A 13,968-nucleotide genomic window follows, 5' to 3' on the forward strand; every position below is an offset into this window, starting at 1 on the left:
ATGGCTTGAGTATTTTATGCCGGTCTGGAATCTTGAATGAAACTCAGTTTTGTTGTTCCGGATGCTATGTCATCAGTGCATGTTATTTTACTTAAGGTTCTTAATTGGTTTAATTGATTGGGGATTTTAGCATCTGGTCAGAAAACCAGTGTGTGGATCAGAAAAGCAGTCAAGTATCTGGTGTGACTCATGCAGCGCAACACATCTCCTTCGCATAGAGTTAATTGTGGCCTGTGGATTGTTGTCCCACTCCTCTTCAATGGCTGTGCCAAGTTGTTGGATATTGGCGGGAACTGGAACACGCTTTCGTACACGTTGATCTAGAGCATTCCAAACATGCTTAATGGGTGACATGTCTGGTGAGTATGCAGACCACGGAAGAACTGGGACATTTTCAGGTTCCAGGAATTGTATACAGATGCTTGTGACATGGGGCCGTGCATTATCATGCTGAAACATGAGGTGAATGGCACGACAATGCAATTGCAATTGAGAAAATGCAATTGTGTTCATTGTCTGTAGCTTATGCCTGCCTATACCATGACCCCACTGCCCCCATGGGCCACTCTGTTCACAACGTTAACATCAGCCAACCATTCACACACACGATGCCATACATGCTGTCTGCCATATGCCCGGTACAATTTGAAACCGAGATTAATTCGCAAAGAGCACACTTTTCCAGTGTGCCAGTGGCCATCGAAGGTGAGCATTTGCCCACTGAAGTCGGTTACAATGCTGAACTGCAGTCAAGTCAAGACCCTGGTGAGGACAACGAGCACATAGATGAGCTTTCCTGAGACGGTTTCTGACAGTTTGTGCAGAAATTATTTCGGTTGTGCAAACCTACAGTTTCATCAGCTGTGTGAGTGGCTGGTCTCAGATGATTCTACAGGTGAAAAAGCCAGATGTAGAGGTCCTGGGATGGCGTGGTTAAGATGGTCTGCGATTGTGAGGCAGGTTGGACGTACTGCCAAGTTCTCTAAAATGGTAGAGAAATGAACATTAAATTCTCTGGCAACAGCTCTGGTGGACGTTCCTGCAGTCAGCACGCCAAACATCTGTGGAATTGTGTTGTGTGACAAAACTGCACATTTTAAAGTGGCCTTTTATTGTCCCTGGCACAATGTGCACCTGTGTAATGATCATGCTGTTCAAACAGGTTCTTGATACGCCACACCTGTCAGGTGGATGGATTATCTTGGCAAAGGACAAATGCTGACTAACAGGAATGTAAACACATGTGTACACAACATTTTAGAGAAATAAGCTTTGTGTGCATTTGAAAATGTCTAGGATTTTTCTTTTTTCAGCTCATGAAACATGGGACCAACACTTTACATGATGCGTTTATATTTTTGTTCACTATGTGACATTAGTAGGAGTCGGAAAATGATTTCATCTGAGGTTTAGCCAGCCAAGAGAGATTATCTTTATAGCATTCACTGTGGAAGCTCTTGCCTAACATGGACAGTTGGAAAAAGAGTCAGGCGCTAGGCTCTAAGGATGCCCCCTAAACTGTACATCCTTATCACTTGGGCTTAGATAACATCCCCAAGCTGGGTCCAGCCTACCTTATGAGGTTCATCAACCTTTTTCAGTCCCGCTTGAACTGAGACAAGGAATCATCCACTGTTCTTGGGATAGGCAGATTTGATTGAGTATTAGTTTAAGGGCGGAGTGGGATTGTAGTTTAAACAATCATCACAGTCACTACACTCCGGAATGTTACTATGTTACTGTTGTTCTATAGTTCTATGTCCCCGCACACTACACTCTGGAATGTTACTATGTTACTGTAGTTCTATGTCCCCACACACTACACTCCGGAATGTTACTATGTTACTATAGTTCTATGTCCCCACACACTACACTCCGGAATGTTACTATGTTACTATAGTTCTATGTCCCCACACACTACACTCCGGAATGTTACTATGTTACTATAGTTCTATGTCCCCACACACTACACTCCGGAATGTTACTATGTTACTGTTGTTCTATAGTTCTATGTCCTATAGTTCTATGTCCCCACACACTACACTACACTCCGGAATGTTACTATGTTACTATAGTTCTATGTCCCCACACACTACACTCCGGAATGTTACTATGTTACTATAGTTCTATGTCCCCACACACTACACTCCGGAATGTTACTATGTTACTGTAGTTCTATAGTTCTATGTCCCCACACACTACACTCCGGAATGTTACTATGTTACTGTTGTTCTATAGTTCTATGTCCCCACACACTACACTCCGGAATGTTACTATGTTACTATAGTTCTATGTCCCCACACACTACACTCCGGAATGTTACTATGTTACTGTTGTTCTATAGTTCTATGTCCCCACACACTACACTCCGGAATGTTACTATGTTACTATAGTTCTATGTCCCCACACACTACACTCCGGAATGTTACTATGTTACTATAGTTCTATGTCCCCACACACTACACTCCGGAATGTTACTATGTTACTGTAGTTCTATAGTTCTATGTCCCCACACACTACACTCCGGAATGTTACTATGTTACTGTTGTTCTATAGTTCTATGTCCCCACACACTACACTCCGGAATGTTACTATGTTACTGTTGTTCTATAGTTCTATGTCCCCACACACTACACTCCGGAATGTTACTATGTTACTGTTGTTCTATAGTTCTATGTCCCCACACACTACACTCTGGAATGTTACTATGTTACTGTTGTTCTATAGTTCTATGTCCCCACACACTACACTCTGGAATGTTACTATGTTACTGTAGTTCTATAGTTCTATGTCCCCACACACTACACTCTGGAATGTTACTATGTTACTGTAGTTCTATAGTTCTATGTCCCCACACACTACACTCTGGAATGTTACTATGTTACTGTAGTTCTATAGTTCTATGTCCCCACACACTACACTCTGGAATGTTACTATGTTACTGTTGTTCTATAGTTCTATGTCCCCACACACTACACTCCGGAATGTTACTATGTTACTGTTGTTCTATAGTTCTATGTCCCCACACACTACACTCCGGAATGTTACTATGTTACTGTTGTTCTATAGTTCTATGTCCCCACACACTACACTCCGGAATGTTACTATGTTACTGTTGTTCTATAGTTCTATGTCCCCACACACTATGTGGTTGTGGTGATAGCAGAATCAGAGTGTACTGTAGATGCATAAATATAGATACTGCATAGATGACAGCAGATACAAGGAGCATTGATGACAATGTTAATAGCTCTTACGCCCCAGAACCTATGTGGCTGTTCTGATGATATCATAAAGAGTGTGGATTAATTGCTGCGTAGATATAGATACTGTACATAGAATAGATGACAGCATGGATCTACATTTCTTTTTCTATCCAGGGAGAACCGTAACTTCCACTGATGCCATTGGGAAAGTGGATTTAGGTGGAAACATTTGACTTAGGTGGAAGCTATGTTGGCCAGATATTTGGTGTTGATACCAGGCTGCTCGTTAGGGCACACACCTGTCACCAGCGTTACGCGCATAATGACACTTTGCGTTTATTGACGCACAATGACGCACATTTAACCCATGTGTCTCTGTGTGGCCATACCCTTAATCTGACCGGCAAATCATAGATGCATAAAGAATAGATTCATTAGAAATAGATAGCCTAGATGAGAACAATTTTCTATTCGTGAGTGAACGTCAATGGGTGTGGACTGGTATTGAACGGAAGGAGTACCCGTGTATCCATTGGGTTGGGTTGGATTCTCACAGTGGTGGGCCGTCAGGGCCAGCAAGGCCTTCTCTCACATCATCAAAATATATATATTTTTTAAAATATATTTTCCCACAAATATGTATTAAATTATTCCCCAGAGTAAGAGTTACACTCTTCATTTCATAGCTTTCCTCTTGGTTGCACTGCTTCCAGCCCCAGGTTGAGATTTGGAGGGCTGGTCTTCATGTTAGATCTTTTATCCAATCATATTCAGCCATCATGGGGTCTAAAATCTGCCCTCAGGCCTTCAGAATCAACAGTGCGGGCGCTTGTAGCTTAAAGTGAATGGAAATTAAAATTTAGTGTCAACCAATCAGCTTTAGAGTTGGCTATTGTACGCCTGCTGGCTGGCTCCAGTGTTACACAGGAGCCAGCTAGCAGGCGTAGTGCGTGCACGTCTTTTGATTGGATTACCAATATTGAGAGGCAGGTCCTACATGGGCAGGTATATGCAAACCTCAGAACTAGGAAACTGAATTTGATAAACTAATTAATTTGCGTACTACTAAGCTGTTTTTTTAACCCACAATGGCGGAAGGAGGAGAAGATATCGATTTGGTCGAGGATCAAACTTGAGTTGTTTAACCAAGGCAGCAATGAGACACGGCTGGGCACTTACAAGCAATGGTGCTTTTGAAAACTTTTGGGGACACCCGAGTGGATCTACAGCTCAACGAACAAATCAAATCAAATCAAATTGTATTTGTCACATACACATGGTTAGCAGATGTTAATGCGAGTGTAGCGAAATGCTTGTGCTTCTAGTTCCGACAATGCAGTGATAACCAACAAGTAATCTAACTAACAATTCCAAAACTACTGTCTTATACACAGTGTAAGGGGATAAGGAATATGTACATAAGGATATATGAATGAGTGATGGTACAGAGCAGCATACAGTAGATGGTATCGAGTACAGTATATACATATGAGATGAGTATGTAGACAAAGTAAACAAAGTGGCATAGTTAAAGTGGCTAGTGACATAAGAATGCAGTCGATGATCTAGAGTACAGTATATACATATGCATATGAGATGAATAATGTAGGGTAAGTAACATTATATAAGGTAGCATTGTTTAAAGTGGCTAGTGATATATTTACATCATTTCCCATCAATTCCCATTATTAAAGTGGCTGGAGTTGGGTCAGTGTCAATGACAGTGTGTTGGCAGCAGCCACTCAATGTTAGTGGTGGCTGTTTAACAGTCTGATGGCCTTGAGATAGAAGCTGTTTTTCAGTCTCTCGGTCCCAGCTTTGATGCACCTGTACTGACCTCGCCTTCTGGATGATAGCGGGGTGAACAGGCAGTGGTTCGGGTGGTTGATGTCCTTGATGATCTTTATGGCCTTCCTGTAACATCGGGTGGTGTAGGTGTCCTGGAGGGCAGGTAGTTTGCCCCCGGTGATGCGTTGTGCAGACCTCACTACCCTCTGGAGAGCCTTACGGTTGAGGGCGGAGCAGTTGCCGTACCAGGCGGTGATACAGCCCGCCAGGATGCTCTCGATTGTGCATCTGTAGAAGTTTGTGAGTGCTTTTGGTGACAAGCCGAATTTCTTCAGCCTCCTGAGGTTGAAGAGGCGCTGCTGCGCCTTCTTCACGACGCTGTCAGTGTGAGTGGACCAATTCAGTTTGTCTGTGATGTGTATGCCGAGGAACTTAAAACTTGCTACCCTCTCCACTACTGATCCATCGATGTGGATAGGGGGGGTGTTCCCTCTGCTGTTTCCTGAAGTCCACAATCATCTCCTTAGTTTTGTTGACGTTGAGTGTGAGGTTATTTTCCTGACACCACACTCCGAGGGCCCTCACCTCCTCCCTGTAGGCCGTCTCGTCGTTGTTGGTAATCAAGCCTACCACTGTTGTGTCGTCCGCAAACTTGATGATTGAGTTGGAGGCGTGCATGGCCACGCAGTCGTGGGTGAACAGGGAGTACAGGAGAGGGCTCAGAACGCACCCTTGTGGGGCCCCCGTGTTGAGGATCAGCGGGGAGGAGATGTTGTTGCCTACCCTCACCACCTGTGGGCGGCCCGTCAGGAAGTCCAGTACCCAGTTGCACAGGGCGGGGCAATCGTGCAGGGCAATGGGAGCTGCACAATGAAAAGGTATTGTACTCTTCCCCTGCAATTCTATGAATAAAAATGTCAATTTCAAGGTGACGCAACGCCTGGTTTTATACTGTGTTTCTGTCTAAATGTATAGTGTCTAGAGCCATGGCATCATAATGATGGTAATAAGAGGTGGATTAATTCGGGTGGGACTGTGTAGGACCTCACTGAAGGCCCAGGCCCCAGGCCCACGGCACGCCACTGGATTCTCAGGAACATGAATCTGACTACCAGGGTAATCTGACTGTAGTTTAATTAAGGTGATGTATCACTACATCATGTGATGTATCCCAAATTGAGACACAGCCATGAGGTCAAGGTTGAGGCGTGCAAGTTCACAAGAAAAAAAGGAATAGCACCAGAAATGAAGACGCAAATGAAAGATATTTAAACACATGTTTGATCTGATACACCAACACATTTTTCATTGCTCACTGAGACAAACAGTTAACATGGACATATTTAGACTCATCTCTTTGTCCATATACTTCATTCTACTGTTCACCATCATGGTCAGCTCCCCTCGTGACGGGGTTGAGCAGAATAGGCTATTCCCTCCCAGCTAGAAATAGCTGTCGTAAAGGACGATCAGATCAGTGTTGTTTTTGGTAGGTAACTCGCACGCACACACACATACACACACACACTCCAGTGTGAGTTATTTATAGGTCATTTACACATTTCAGAGGGCCCTCAAGGTGGTGAAGGTACTTCACTGGTCCTATTTTGGCCCTTGATTGTAGTGGGAGGTCAAGTTGTGATGGGGATGCACACTGTTCCATGGTAAGGGGAGGAACGTATAGGCACACACAGGGTGCGTCCCAATACTATCTCCTTTCTCCTGATGTGTGAGCCTCACCACTTATTTACACTAGCTCTACATTGTGCCTGTTTTCAACGCTTTTTGCATCAACATTTTTATTGAACCAAATCAAAAGTGTTGGGGCGCTGCCCCACCTAATTGGAAAATGCTGTGGAAAATGCCTGCTCACCACACGTTTGTCGCTGTTATGACGCTGATGATTTGTCACTGTGTACGGTTTGTTAACGTTCCTCCCGTTGTGATGAGAGTAGGCATTCAGCGCCATCTAACGGTCGTGTTGGGGATAACAGTTGTTGACAACTGTAGCATTGGGGGGGGGCTTATATTTGTCCTTTAACAAGTGTATAATGGAAACGTGTTTATTGCATATTCCAACTCCACCTGAGATACCTGCTGCAAGAAGTGGGGTCACGACGAGGGTCACCATTGTCCATCACCCCTGGAGCAATTGGTTTATTTAATTTATGAGTTATACAAATTAATTTGCTTCTTTATGTAAAAACAAATGTTTATTTTCTCTAACTCTGTTTTTCCACTTCCTGGTTATTAACAGCGTGCTGTGCAAGTGAATGGATTCGTTTCATATTTGATTAAAGGGGCAATCTACAAATCAAACAATAACAAAGCGGTTTGCCCTGATTTGGTAGCTGAGGGATGTGGCTGGAGAAATGGAACCACTTTCAAATTCAAAGACAGAGCTCTGGACGCAAGTATTAGATCAAAATTACAATTTTAACTGTGTTTTGAATGTTTAAAAGTCTACAAGCGTATGCAGCTATCGCAGATTGCCCCTTTGATTAAGGGTCCAAAGGGGGAGATGAGTTCTGCTCCTTACAATTGTATCTTTAGCTCTGAGTTTAACAGTATTAGCACACCTTCTAAAGATGTTTTCCAGTAACAAAAACACATTTAGTCAAGGCTTCTATTATAGTGTGCTGTGTATCGTCTCCAGGAGCACTCATGGCCGTTGTACAAAAATCAGGTTATGAAAAAGAACAATTCAATTCTTGAAAAAAGTAATAGGCTGGATAACTTCCATAACTTGGTTTTAAGACAAATGGCCAACGTTCTTGTTTTTGTCATTTGTGAAGAAATCTGGCATATACAAAATCAGGCCTACCATTTTTTTGCTACCATTTAATGCTACCATTTTATTCTAGTAGACCTACAGTTAAACTCAAAGCTATACATAGCCTACACCAGGGTATCCCCAACGTGGTCCTGGAGCCCCCCTGGGTGCACGTGTTGGTTTTTGCCCTAGCACTACACAGCTGATTCAAATCACCAACTCATCATAAAACGTTGACGATTTGAATCAGCTGTGTAGCGTTAGGGACCGATGTTTGGGAAACCCTGGCCCACACCACCAGTGTTAAGCGGGCCTACCATACCTGGTCAGTATGTCGTCTACCATAGAAACCCTACAATCATAAACACATCTTGTATGAATTGAGCTGCATACAGAATTGCAATCTTTCCGAGCAGCTGTAGGCTGTGTTATTCCACCAGACCTCATTTTTTATGAATTATATAAAAGAGTAAAAGCACTGGCACATCTGAGTTTTCTTGTTGCAGGTGCTTGGGAATAATTATCTGATATCTAATATCTTAGAAGAAGAAAAAAGACCTGCACACTGAGCCATCGGGCCGTCAAGCACTGACGAAGCCTTTAGGCATACAGGTTGAAAAGTAAACTAAAGTGATATCATACGAGCAAGAGCAGTGTGCGGGGCTTTCTTTTCTCTTCATTCTATAAGCACAAGTACACTCACCTTGGTCATGTTTAGACATCTAGTTTGTATGTACTACCTGCTACAAATCTGATTTATATTCAGACGGTCTGCTTCACTTCTGAGTAGCCTCAGCACTTCTACGGCACAGTGAGAATGGCCACCAGATGGCCTTAGTGTAACATGGAAACAGCTGGAGAGGCTCCATCACCAGCAGCATCTTCTGGGCAGGTGATACGTCTGTTCAGAACAATTCGTGTAAGGAAATTGTGGGTTTTCTGACGTTTTTGAGGAACATACAGTTGAGAGTGTTGCTAAAGATGGAATATAAGAATTTGTCAACTGACCCCAATCGGACAGACTGGACCCGCCCTACATTTTGTATAAAGTTATAATCCATAATATTTTAAAGTAACTGGTGGTGTTGACATTTAGTGTAAAAAAAATAAAATAAATCTAACAGATGCATAATTTTATATGGCTGTAGGATGCAAGCTTTGACGTCTATAATGATACATTTTCGGAATGGTCTGGTTTGCAGGAATGCGCTACACTGTAGCAGACAGAGGAGGTGTCAGTTAAATGCCATGGAGGTTGCACGGAGCCGGTAGAGCACAATAAGGTAGTAGGGAATTCTGCTGCAGGATCATTCAAAGTGCGACTGTGGTGAGTAGCCTACATATATCTATGGCATGCATGTCTAGTCGTACGTATAGGACATAGAGTTGAGTTTTGCATGGGATAAACTAGTGAAATGATATAGGCCTATGCAAGAACGCATGTGGGCGTTGTTTCTTCGCGTCCACTTGACTAGACTACTTACTGAACGCCATAGCAGGCTCCGATCACAGTCAGGTCAATGGGAAGCAGAGTCCTAGTCCCCTAGTCAGAACAACTGACCTATGTCATAATACTCTGCCAAGGTCATTTTGATACATGTTTTATTCACGAAAAAGTGCCTATGTTGTTTTTGTGAATTAGATATAGGCCTAGTCGTATGATTCATGGTCCATTTATTCAGATTGTGATAAAGACTGGACCGTTTGCCATTTTGTTTTGCCGTGAGTAAATGTATAGCGTAACTATTTACAGTAGGTCTATAACTTATAATAACACAAGTTATTGGTTTACTGGAGGTGAGGTTTGCCAAATTTATGCACATTCACGTAAAGCAGAGGAACGTCAGAAACGACTTCCTGCCAAATTGTGACTCTGTGGTTCCGCATTGATATATTTTAAATCTCCACACCATCTGGCTTGGTTTTGAATAAGTGTTAGGATCAGTTTAGGCATATCACTTTAGTTTGTCGTCAGTGAAGGAGGCGTTCTCTTCGTGTGGTCAATTGCTTTAATTCAAAACGCTTGAATCAAAGATCAGAGCACTTTGAGGAGTGGCGTGCTGTGGTCCTGAATGAAATTAATTGATTCTCAATTTATCCAGCTTCCACGAGTTTCAGGTAAATGCACTTTAAAATGTTAACTCGGTTATGTATTTTAATAGTCGTAGCATATTCGTTTACATCTAGTAAGAATGTTAACTTGTGTGTGTGATTTTGATGAACGTTCACCGCGCGTCAGACAGTAACAGCCTATTATCTGGCAAACCGTGGTGGCAGGCGGTGGCACGCATTCGAAGTTGCCTCTGCAACGTGGTGCAGCAATGTAAATTGTATCCTCCGTCAATGAGTGGGTATGATACTGTAATGTGTTTTGTAAACGTCTTCACGTGGTGGTGGGTACAATATGTAATCATGGCAACCAGACAATCAATGTAGGTTTGCCTACTGTAGTTCGACTAGGGAAAGTAAAATAAGTGCTACTCTTTTCAAAAATGCTAAATATGTTGGCGTGCTATTGCATTAAACTACCCTTTGTTTTCGGAAAGCGTGAAAGTTGTATGGTATGCATGCAAAAACACTCGTGGTGAAGAGGAGAATATTGGTGCTTTCAAGACAACTGGGAACTCGCAAAAGAACCAGGTCAGATCATGACGTCAGTGATCTTCGGGTCGGAAAGGCTCTAGAAACATGCCCGAGTTTCCGACTTGGAATTCTGAGTTGGGCGACTGTTAAAAATGTTTTTTTGAGCTCGTTTGTTTTCCGAGTTCCCAGTTGTCTTTAACGCACTGAAGTCGGAAGTCCAGAATTTCCGAGTTCCCAGTTTTCAACGCGGCATGTGGTGCGAGACAGTGTGATGATCAGGGCTTTGCTCCTACATTGATTTTGTAGTATTGAAAAGGCTCAATTTAATTATATCATATAGCATTCATTCTTCCATGTCACAGTTGTCTGAGTTCCCTTGATTATCTTCCAGACAGAAAATAATGGTCTGCAGTTTCCCCTCTGTCTTCATATCTCTCTGTATCTCCAACTGAGAGTCTGGCTGGGAGATAAAACCCTTTGATATCCGCTGACACTATACAGTCCCAGTACTTTATCAAAGTGGTGCAATCACTGTCACTCTCTACGGGGAATGTAAATGTCTTGGTGTAATGGTATGTAATTACACTGTAACTACACTGGTAACTAATTTGAAACACAATCCAGACAGTGAGCTACTACAGTATCAAAAAGGAACCCATATGCAGACCACACACACGCACCCCAGTGGTATGACTAGACAAGATAAACATGTGTTTAATCATAGATTGTTGCAGAGTTGGTTTTAACCTATAGTATGGTGTTCAGTGCTGAATCACTCATATCTTCCAGACCCCTTGAAGGCCTTGTGGTTTCACACCCCTGTAGTCTACTATGTCTGGACTCTGGATAGATCAAAGACACAAGGGATACAGGTACACACACACCTCCCCGACTATCCAGATCACCTCACCACTGATATTTCTCAATTTATAATCACCCTCTAAGGATCTCCATTTCAACACCAGGACCAGAGAGCAGACTGCCCGGAGTTAAAAGGTCCAGCCAAGATAAATATGATAATCGGTTCTGAAAAGGGTGTAACTCTGAATCTGAAATGCTTGATTTTTCCCCACAGTCGTTTTGGTGTGTGTGTTCTGTCCAGTAGATGGACCTGAAATCCAAATCCAGACTAGGCCTTCACCCTGTCCAAAGGAACAGTGCTAGTGCGTTCTTGCTTTTGGCACGGTAGCGTCACTTCCTCTATCACTCCAACCTAATGATCTCTCTGCTCTCTCACTCTTTCTCTCCCTCTCACTCTTTCTCTCCCTCCTCTCTTTCTCTCCCTCCTCTCTTTCTCTCCCTCCTCTCTTTCTCTCCCTCCTCTCTTTCTCTCCCTCCTCTCTTTCTCTCCCTCCTCTCTTTCTCTTCTTGCCTCTGTTTATTTTCCCTTTCCAAATGAATGGCTTTACAGTCACCCCAAGGCGCTAGCTGGCCAGCCAATACTAAGGTCTGAGTAGGCAGGAAGTACAGTGTCCACCATGGTCCATTTGACCTAGTGACACGTAGAGGAATAAGGCCTATTAACCATTTGGACTTTTGCAGGCGGCTCCAATAACACACAACTTCAGTGACGGCTACAATCAGTGCAGGACACTGTATTTGTAGTGACAGATGTCGGTCCCACGAGTACACTAAGCCTTGTTCAACTGTTAGCAGTGTTGTGTTGTATGAAATCACACCTGAAATATGTCTGTGTACTGAGGAAGGCTTGAAGGAGTTAGTGTTTGTTTTGGTGAATACGTAGCTTCTCGATAGGCTCAACTCTATATAAAAGAGCAGCCAGGGCTTGTTGTAACATGCACAATCAACGTGGTGTGTGTTCCAGCCCGTGAGTGAGTGCATGTGTGTGGAACTATGCCTGTAAATGTATGTGTGTTTGGTGTGTGTGTGTGTGGGCATGTGACTTTTACGTGTTGTTGGTGTGTTCGTTCATGCTTGCCTCTGTATGTGTGTGTATCTGGTTTGGGAGAGAGAGCGGGAGCATTAAACCATTTAGAAGCATCAACTCCTTTTATTTGAACCTGTCCAAAAGACATACATGACATCACCGTTACCTCACTTCTTCTCTCAGAGGCTGATCAAAAACATGTGGCTTTCTCTCTCTATGTATCTTATCTCTCTATATATCTCTTTCTCTCTATATATATCTCATCTCTCTATATATCTTTATATATATCTCATCTCTCTATATATCTCTATATATATCTCATCTCTCTATATATCTCTCTCTATATATATCTCTCTATATATATATTTTTTTCTCTCTCTATATATCTCTCTCTCTCTCTATATATATATATATCTTTCTCTCTCTATATATATATATATATCTCTTTCTCTATATATATATCTCTTTCTCTATATATATATCTCTTTCTCTATATATATATCTCTTTCTCTATATATATATCTCTTTCTCTATATATATATCTCTTTCTCTATATATATATATCTCTTTCTCTATATATATATATATATCTCTTTCTCTCTATATATATCTCTTTCTCTCTATATATCTTTTTTCTCTCTCTCTATATATATATATATATATCTCTTTCTCTATATATATATCTCTTTCTCTATATATATATCTCTTTCTCTATATATATATCTCTTCTCTCTATATATATATATCTCTTTCTCTATATATATATATCTCTTTCTCTATATATATATATATATCTTTCTCTATATATATATATATATCTCTTTTTTCTCTCTATATATATATATATCTTTTTCTCTCTATATATATATATATATATCTCTTTCTCTATATATATATCTCTTTCTATATATATATATATATATCTCTTTCTCTATATATATATCTCTTTTCTCTATATATATATCTCTTTCTCTATATATATATATATATCTTTCTTTCTCTATATATATTTATATATCTCTTTCTGGCAGACATATCCGTGTGGATATCACCATAGCTGAATATAGCTCTCTTTCTCTCTATATATATCTCTTTCTCTCTATATATCATTTTTCCTCTCTCGCTAATATATGGCGTGATATATATACCCTTTTCTCAACTAACATCATATATCTTTTTCATCTCTCTATATATATATATCTCTTTCTCTATATATATATATATCTCTTTTCTCTCTATATATCTCTTTCTCTCTATTAATATATCTCTTTCTCTCTATATATCTTTTTCTCTCTCTATATATATATCCATATCTCAGTTTCTCTATATATATAGACTCATGGTTTCTCGGAGCTATATATCTTTTTCTCTCTCTATCGTTCATCCACCTCTGGCCTGCTCGCCTCCCTACCACATATATATATATCTTTTTCTCTCTCTCTATATATATATATATCATATCTCTTTCTCTCTATATATATCTCTTTCTCTATATATATATATATCTCTTTCTCTATATATATATATCTCTTTCTCTCTATATATCTTTTTCTCTCTCTCTATATATATATATATATCTTTCTCTCTCTCTCCATATATATCTCTTTCTATATATCTCTTTCTCTCTCTCCATCTGTAATACATTTGACTGTTTTCTATATATCCGTGTAGTAGTTGGTTCTGGGTCGGGTCTGAATGAAGCTGCTCTTTTGGGCATGTTCAGAACCCTG

The 13,968-nt window shown here is 41.1% G+C and overlaps 1 long non-coding RNA gene across 2 annotated transcripts in view; it reads left to right on the top strand.

Annotated features, from left to right (window-relative positions):
* The first annotated feature begins 9,646 nt into the window (after positions 1 to 9,646).
* The window catches only part of LOC135560149 (uncharacterized), a 76,053-nt gene continuing 71,731 nt past the window's right edge, over positions 9,647 to 13,968 (top strand). Inside the window, exon 1 of one of the 2 annotated variants that reach the window (XR_010458720.1) lies at positions 9,647 to 9,885. This is a non-coding gene — a long non-coding RNA (uncharacterized LOC135560149). The remainder of the gene's footprint in view (positions 9,886 to 13,968) is intronic. The other variant, XR_010458719.1, reaches the window with a different exon arrangement.

The sequence above is a fragment of the Oncorhynchus nerka genome, linkage group LG15 (genome assembly GCF_034236695.1).
Source record: "Oncorhynchus nerka isolate Pitt River linkage group LG15, Oner_Uvic_2.0, whole genome shotgun sequence".
Lineage (NCBI taxonomy): Eukaryota > Metazoa > Chordata > Actinopteri > Salmoniformes > Salmonidae > Oncorhynchus > Oncorhynchus nerka.